The following is a 1,557-nucleotide window of genomic DNA, read 5'->3' on the forward strand; positions in this document are numbered from 1 at the left end:
CATTGTCACACACATTCTCAGAGGAAATGTAAAAAGTGCATAGAATAGAAAATATAATTAGTTTACTCATGTAAAATATATTTATGAAAGAACAGTACATTATGTCCATTTTTTTATGGAAACAAAAACGCTGACAGAAAAGTTGACAAATCATGGTTGGCATATTGATAAATTATCACAAAGTAAACATGAATGGATCAAAAATAGAATATTACACACTCATTACTCATTCCCTCTTCTCCAACAGAGACAAAACTTGTGCCTTCTAATATCATGCATTAGCATCTAGTTCAAAACTTTATAATGATAGAATTATAGAAAATGTACGCTTTAAAACTATTTTCATAGTCTTCTCTTTTTTTTTTCCCCCTCTCTTTATAATCTGCTTTTTCTGTTATGACCTTGTCTATCATGTTTATTCAGTCTTATTATTTCTCCAAATTTGAACAATTTATAAAATAGTTTCTCTTTTTATTTCTGAAACTTCCCCCATATTGTACAGTATATGCTGTGCTGTGCTTAGTCACTGAGTTGTGTCCAACTCTTTGAGACCCCATAATCTGTAGCCTGCCAGGCTCTTTTGTCCATGGGGATTCTCCAGGCAAGAATACTGGAGTGGGTTGCCATGCTCTCCTCCAGGGGATCTTTCCAACCCAGGAATCGAACCCAGGTCTTCCCCGTTGCAGGCAGACTGTTTACCAGGGAAGCACAATTTTATAGCTATATTCCATTATCCCCCTCGTTGTACAATCTATTCTTATAACTTATTTTCTACGTAACAATTTGTACCTCTTAATCCCTACCCATGTATTGCCCATCCCCCTCTCCTCTCCCCACTGGTAACCACTAGTTTGTTCACTATATCTGTGAGACTACTTCTTTTTCGTTGTATTTCCTAATTTGTTGTATAGTTTAGATTTTACATATGAATGATGCAATGCAATGTTTGTGTTCATCTGTCTGACATTTCCCTAGAGGAGGAAAAGGCAACTCACTTCAGTATTCTTGCCTGGAGAAGCCCTTGGACAGAAGAACGTGGAGGGCTACAGTCCATGGGGTCACAAAGAGTCAGAGACAACAAGCTGACTAAGCACACACACACGTCTGACACTTCACTTAGCATAACACACTCCAAGTATATACCAAGTCTATCCATGCTGCTGCAAACAGCGAAATTTTGTCAACATATTAATACATATATATGCACACTACATCCTTTTTCTTTCCATTCATCTGTTGATGGACCCTTAGGTTGCTTCTCCATCTTGGGATATTTTAATAACGCTGCCATGAATATTGGGGTGCATATAATTTTTTGAATTATAGTGTTTTTTTTAGCTTTTACCCAGGAGTAGAATTTCTGGGTCATGTGATATTTCTATTTTTAGTTTTTTTGAGAAATCTCCCTACTGTTTTTCACAGTGGCTGCACCAACTTACATTCTCAGAAATGGTTTTGTTAATACTTTCATTTCTAACTGCTTCCAGATGCTCCTCTATTTCCAAAACTCTTTCTCCAACCACTTATAACTGAATTATTTTGAATTGTGATCTTTGC

The sequence above is a fragment of the Bos mutus genome, chromosome 3 (assembly GCF_027580195.1).
Source record: "Bos mutus isolate GX-2022 chromosome 3, NWIPB_WYAK_1.1, whole genome shotgun sequence".
Classification (NCBI taxonomy): Eukaryota; Metazoa; Chordata; class Mammalia; order Artiodactyla; family Bovidae; genus Bos; species Bos mutus.